Source organism: Suncus etruscus, chromosome 14, assembly GCF_024139225.1.
Source record: "Suncus etruscus isolate mSunEtr1 chromosome 14, mSunEtr1.pri.cur, whole genome shotgun sequence".
In the NCBI taxonomy this organism is placed as follows: Eukaryota; Metazoa; Chordata; class Mammalia; order Eulipotyphla; family Soricidae; genus Suncus; species Suncus etruscus.
Genome location: NC_064861.1, coordinates 12,455,081 through 12,462,348, shown reverse-complemented (window position 1 = coordinate 12,462,348; position 7,268 = coordinate 12,455,081).

The following is a 7,268-nucleotide window of genomic DNA, read 5'->3' as shown; positions in this document are numbered from 1 at the left end:
TGAACACTGCTAGAAATTGTTCCTGAGCACAAATTCAGGACTAAGCCTTGAGCATAGCTGGATGTGGCCAACAATCCCCCAAAGAAAAATGTTTACAAAAGTGGAAAATTATTTCCTTAACTTCAATGAACTTCCCAATTCTAGAATTAATTCTGTTGAATATATCCCGTGTTTTGTTTCATTATCTTCTCATTTAAATCCATTTCAATGACAAACCATTTAATAAGGCTACTTAAAAAATGCCCAGAGTTAAAGTACTATCTTCATTAGTATGCTTTTTATTCGTTTGTTTTTGTTTTGGGGCACACCAGGTGATGTTCAGGGGTTACTCCTGGCTTGGGGGATTATATAGGATGCCAGGGATCGAACCAAACAAACACCCTACTGCTGTACTATAACTCCGGCACCTCACCAGAATTTTATTGTTGTTTGTTTGGGCTCCATTTCCGGTGATGCTCAAGGGTTACTCCTGGATATGTGTATGTGTACAGAAATCACTCCTGGTTTGGGGGACCATATGGGACATGGGGGTATATCCTCCTAGAAATATTATAATACTCCTTATGGGATTTTAAATATTATCGGAGCCGAGACAATAGTGCAGTTCTAGGGCATTGTCAGGCACATGGCTGACTCGAGATGGACCTCGGTTCAATCCCAGGTGTCCCATATGGTCCCACAAGCAAGGAGCGATTTTTTGAGCACATACCTAGGAGTAACCTCTGAGCATCACTGGGTGTGTCCCAAAAACATAGCAAAAATTAATATTTATCTAAATTTTTAAATACCAGTAAGAATGGATAGGTCACAGATACATAATAAAGAAACTTAAAGGAAAATCTAATACATATGCATAGAAATCATTATTGTAGAAGAAATGCTAATGTTTTACATGCATCTGATGAAATTCTATAATTAAACCTGATAATTCCCAAAATATTTCTATAAATTTTCACCATATCAAAATAAAAAAATTGAATTTATTTATTTATTCAATTCGGTTTTGGGGCCACACCCAGCAGCGCTCAACAGTTACTCCTGGGTCTGTGCTCAGAAATCGCTCCTGACAGGCACAGGGGACCATATGGATGCCGGAAATCAAACAGGTCTGTCATGGGTCAGTGGTGTGCAATGCAAATGCCCTACTAATGTGCTATCTCTCCAGAACCAAAAAAAAAACTAAATTTTTTACACACATCTTTGTAACTTAATTATATAATCAAACAAGATGTAATATAAAGTATGCATTAAAGAATAAAAATCTCACAATTACATATTCAATAGATTCTCAAAAACTAAGGTACTTGCTTCATATGCACGATCTCTATTTTGGTCCCCAGAATGAAACATGGTTCCCCAGGCAGAGCTGTGGATCATATCTGTGCACAAAGCAGTATCATTCTTGAGTATCACTGATTCTGGGTGGCAAAAATATTTAAAACAAAATAAAATATGCTGGGGCTGGCGAGGTGATGCTAGAGGTAAGGTGTCTGCCTTGCAAGCACTAGCCAAGGAAGGACCGTGGTTCCATCCACCGGCGTCCCATATTGTCCCCCCAAGCCAGGGGCAATTTCTGAACACTTAGCCAGGAGTAACCCCTGAGCATCAAATGGGTGTTACCCGAAAAATCAAAAAAATAAAAATAAAAATAAAATAAAATATGAATTAATAAAACTATAATATTTGGAAAGATAGTACAGTGGCTAATGCGCTTGCCTTGTTATCCACCAACTAGCATTTGATTCTCAGCATTCAATATGTTCCTGAAACTTCTCAGGATTCATTCCTGAGCACAGAGCACAGAGTAAACTCTGAGAATAGCCAAATATGTCACCCATCTAATAATCAAATAAATCAAAAATATAAAATTCATTCTCAATATTATAAACTATAATAATAAAATCCAAAATATTTGTATAATATATTGCAAATTTCAGATCTTACAGAATAAAATGTGAGTATTTTTATAGAATTTATAAGTCAATAATCACTAACATTCCCTGAAATGCTTTAATAATGAAACAGTATTGCCATTTTCATAAGTTACCATATGAGATACTTTGCATTCCAATGCTCAACTCATCTCAAATGATAAAATGCCAATTACATAAATGCTTAAATGTCAAATGTATGTGATTGGCTTGGTTTTAAAAGCAGGCCATTTTCTTATTCTTAATAAATATAATATAATATACTAATACAAGAGATAAATTTGAGGAAATAATTTTTTTTGTTTATGCCCCTCAAGAATATTCTGAGGTTAGTATTAGTACACTTTCTTCAAGTGAAATAGAACACTGATAGTCTAGGAACTTGCAGAACAAGTATAATTCCTTAGGAAGGAATTAGTTAAGCTAATAGAGCTATTTTATTTTTAAAGTTAAATTAAATAGGAACTAGGCTTTCAAGCAGATGTTGGAAGCAATGTGCTTTGAATTACAAGAGCCATTTGTCCAAAATACAGTGGCACATCACTGACGCGGGAAACCCACAGTGGATACAGAAGGATGATTCTAACACTCACATATTTCAAACACTTTGGTGCTATTCTAGGTGCTGGCAAGTGGCTGTAAGTCCTCCAAAGAGCTGATGTAAATCTATCAGGTGATGCCTGTGGAAACAGGAGAGCTATTAGTGGAAATCAGGGTTGTCTCGGGCACATAGCAGTCTCTCTTCCTCAGGATACATAGTGAAAAACACGACTAGGTGTGGTGGGAAACTAGAAATCTCAGCGGAGTTGTTCTAGGAAGCTGAGTGATGCTTCCATCCGTCTTACTCAAAGTAGCATGAACTGCTTCCTGGAGAGCAGTTTTCAACAAAAGAAATTACACTTTTAATGAAAATGTCTGGCATCACATTGCCAAACCAAATGTGGATAATGCTCCACTGGAAATACAAATTAGTCTCAAATCACTATAAACTCGGGCTGAATTGAGGGGATCTGCTATCTCCATACTTTATTCCATACTCTATCTGAACCAGGAAACAAAAGGTAAATTCCGCTAAGAGAGGGGGATGGTCCTGAGCTTGTCTAATAATTTTCACACCACCAAACACTATGTTAGGCATTGAAAACATTTACTTTCCATGTTAAGAACATGAGCAAAACAAATAGAGAGCACAAGAACTGAAAGCCTCTCTGGAGACAAGCCCACATGCCAAATTAACTGTCAGACTAATATTGCATTAGTTACCAGAGAAAACTATAAAGAAAACATAAAATAAAGAAAAAAATTTTCACCAGGTAATGAAAGCCCCTTAACAAAAAAATCCGGGCTCCCTGTGTGTGACACCAGGCGGGGAAAATCCGCGAAAGTACACCGGCCCAGTGGGGCCCAACTGTGAAAAACTGTGAGTGTGACCTGTATATGTCTGTCTACTGTCCTCTTGCGTGAAACGCTTGCGAGTGGGGCAAAAAGAGGCTCCAGTGGAGCACCGCCGCTCCGCTTCGCTACGTGGCCATGCACTCTTTATAAGGAAAGAACTCCATTGCAACAAGAAGGAAAAATCACACTAAGAACTGTGCTATATCACAGAAGCAAGCATTTCTCTCTGGACTGTCTTCTCTGTTGCATGCTCGGGCCTAAGATTTGACCCAGTGTGAGGCTTCATCCACGGAGGACTCCACTCCCTTAGAGGCAAGTGAGCCCATCCAGAAAGGGAGGAGCCAGAGGAGTGTGCTGCCTGCATCATATAGACAATGAATACAACCACAACACGTAGAAAAACCCACAATACAAGTGTGACAATGGGGAAACAACTCAGGCCAGCATCAGACATAGAGAATGAAGATGACAATTCTGAGGACCAGATAATGACCAACCAAATAATCAACCTCTCAGATAAAGACATTAGACTAGCAATATGGAAGATGCTCAACGGACTCCAAGAAACCATGGATCGAGTTGAACAGAACACTAATAAGAACCAAGAAAATATGAAGACAGAAATCACAAAACTCCAAACTGAAATAACATGTCAATTAACAGGACTGAAAAAGTCAGTAAACAAAGTGAATGACAAAATGGATAAGCTCTGGGACAGGGTATCAGAAGCTGAGAATAGACTTGGTGCTGTGGAAGATGAGATACATAACAATTCCATACAGCAGGAGAGATTGGAAAAAAAAAACTTAAAGCAAATGAGCAGACAATGGAAAAATTAGTCAAAGAATGGGAACAGATGAAAATAGAAGTCTATGATAAGATCAACAGAAATAAATTAAGAATCATTGGAGTCCCAGAGACCCAGGAAGAAAATATCCAGGAAGAATCAACTGTCAAGAACATCATTAAAGAGAAACTTCCAGAGCTAAAGAATATATGTGATCAAATCCTGCATGCCCGAAGAGTACCAACCAAAAGAGACCCCAGAAAAACCACCCCAAGACAATCCTAGTCACAATGACAAATCCCACAGATTGAGACAGAATTCTGAAAACAGCAAGATCAAAAGGGGAAATCACGTTCAAGCAAGCTTCCCTAAGATTTACAGCAGACCTGTCACCAGAAACACTCAGTGCCAGAAAGCAGTGGTGGGATATTGTGACAAGACTGAATGAAATGAATGCTTCACCCAGAATACAATACCCAGCAAAACTCACTTTCCGGTTTGACGGAAGAATACATGGCTTCACAGACAAAAAACAGCTCAGAAACTTCACAAACACAAAACCAGTCTTAAGAGAAAAACTGAAAGACCTAATCTAAGACAATACTACCCAAAAGATACACCAAATTTTGAAATAAAGATGGCGTTAAATCCCAGGACAATTCTTTCTCTCAACGTCAATGGACTAAATCCACCAGTTAAGAGACACAGAGTGGCTAAATGGATCAAAAAACTCAATCCAACCTTCTGCTGCCTACAAGAAACGCACCTGAATAGTCAGAACAAACATAGACTCAAAATAAAAGGCTGGAGAAAAATTATCCAAGCAAACAACACCCATAAAAAAGCTGGAGTGGCCATACAAATATCAGATAATGCAAACTTTATACTCAGGAAGGTTGTAAGGGACAAAGATGGACATTTTATATTAATCAAGGGGTACGTAGATCAGGAAGAATTCACTCTCCTAAACATATATGCACCGAATGAGGGGCCAGCAAAATATTTAATACAACTGTTGACAAATCTGAAAAATAATATCAACAACAACACAATAATTGTGGGGGACCTTAACACGGCTTTGTCAACACTGGATAGGTCAACCAGACTGAAACCCAACAAGAATATACTAGACCTGAGGAGAGAAATGGAAGAAAGAGGCCTAGTGGATATATATAGGACACTCCATCCCCAGAAACCTGGATACACATTCTTCTCCAATGTACATGGGACATTCTCCAGGATAGACTACATGCTGGCACATAAAACATACCTCCATAAGATCAAGAGGATAGAAATTTTGCAGACTACCTTCGCTGACCACAAGGCTCTGAAATTATTTGTGAACGCCAAAGGGACTCAGAAGAAACACTTTAACACCTGGAAGTTAAACAGCCTCATGCTCAATAACCAGTGGGTCCGAGATAAAATCAAGGAGGAAATAAAAAGGTTCCTGGAAACAAATGACAATAAAGACACAAAGTATCAGAACTTATGGGACACAGCAAAAGCAGTACTGAGAGGAAAATTTATAGCTTTGCAAGCACACATCAGGAAGGAAGAAGGAGCTTACCTGAGTAGCCTAATGACACAGCTAATAGAACTAGAAAATGCTCAACAAAAGGACCCAAGAATAGGAAGACAGAAGGAAATAACAAAGCTGAGAGCAGAAATCAATGAAGTGGAAACTCAAAAAACAATCCGAAAGATCAACGAAAACAGAAGTTGGTTCTTTGAAAAAATAAACAAGATTGATAGACCACTGGCAAACCTAACAAAGAAAGAGAGAGAGAGAAACTTGATAATTCGTATCAGAAATGAAAAAGGAGAGATCAGTACTGATATGACAGAGATTCAAAGGGTAATCAGAAACTACTTTGAAAAACTCTACGCCACTAGAAATGAGAACCTGGAAGAAATGGATAAATTCTTGAATTATTATAATCTTCCACGGTTGAAGGAAGAGGATGTAGCATATCTAAACACCCCCATCACCATTGCTGAAATTAAAACAGTAATCAAATGTCTGCCGAAAAACAAAAGCCCAGGTCCAGATGAATTCACTAATGAATTCTATCAAACTTTCCAAGAGGAACTACTGCCAATCTTGGCAAGACTCTTTCATGAAATTGAACAAGTGGAAACACTTCCAAATAGCTTTTATGAAGCCAACATCACCTTGATACCTAAACCAGACAGAGACGCTACCAAAAAAGAAAATTACAGACCAATATCACTGATGAATGCAGATGCAAAGATCCTCAACAAAATCCTGGCAAATAGGATTCAATGCCTCGTTAAAAAGATCATCCACTACGATCAAGTAGGTTTCATCCCTGGAATGCAAGGCTGGTTTAACATCCGTAAATCTATCAACATAATACACAACATCAATAACAAGAAAAATAAAAACCACATGATCATATCAATAGATGCAGAGAAAGCATTTGATAAGGTCCAACACCCATTCTTGATTCAAAACTCTCAGCAAGATGGGAATGGAGGGAACCTTTCTCAATATAGTGAAGGCCATCTACCACAAGCCAGTGGCAAATATTATCCTCAATAGAGAAAAACTGAAAGCCTTCCCTCTAAATTCTGGCACAAGACAAGGCTGTCCTCTCTCACCACTCCTATTCAACATAGCACTGGAAGTACTTGCTATAGCGATTAGGCAAGAAAAGTATATCAAGGGAATCCAGATAGGAAAGGAAGAAGTCAAGCTCTCACTGTTTGCAGATGACATGATACTCTACTTAGAAAACCCTAAAGACTCTATCAAAAAGCTTCTAGAAACAATAGACTCATATAGCAAGGTGGCAGGCTACAAAATTAACACACAAAAATCAATGGCCTTTCTATACACCAATAGTAATAAGGATGAAATGGATATTAAGAAAACAACCCCATTCACAATAGTGCCACACAAACTCAAATATCTTGGAATCAACTTGACTAAATATGTGAAGGACCTATACAAAGAAAACTATAAAAGTCTGCTCCAAGAAATAAGAGAGGACACACGGAAATGGAAACGCATACCCTGCTCATGGATTGGCAGGATTAACATCATCAAAATGGCAATACTCCCCAAGTATTATACAGATTTAATGCCATCCCTCTAAATATACCCATGACATTCTTCAAAGAAGTGGATC